Source organism: Pseudophryne corroboree, chromosome 10, assembly GCF_028390025.1.
Source record: "Pseudophryne corroboree isolate aPseCor3 chromosome 10, aPseCor3.hap2, whole genome shotgun sequence".
Classification (NCBI taxonomy): Eukaryota; Metazoa; Chordata; class Amphibia; order Anura; family Myobatrachidae; genus Pseudophryne; species Pseudophryne corroboree.
The window spans coordinates 128,983,905-128,984,160 of NC_086453.1; positions in this window are offsets into that span (position 1 = coordinate 128,983,905).

Here is a 256-nt window from a genome sequence, read left to right on the forward strand (position 1 = left end):
CCCTGCACTCTCGCACAGCTCAGCCAACAACTGGGGTGCCAATCAGAGCCTGACCCACTCAGAGGTGGGACCCATAGTACAATACAGGATTATCCACAAGGTGGAACAGATAGCACTCTCCAGATTTCAATTCAATAATCAAAAAAAATCAAAAAAAGGTAATTTTTAATGTAAGAAACAATCTCATAGTTCCAAGGTAATGTCCATATTCATCCAACGTTTCGGTCCACACCAGGACCTTTGTCAAGGAATTACA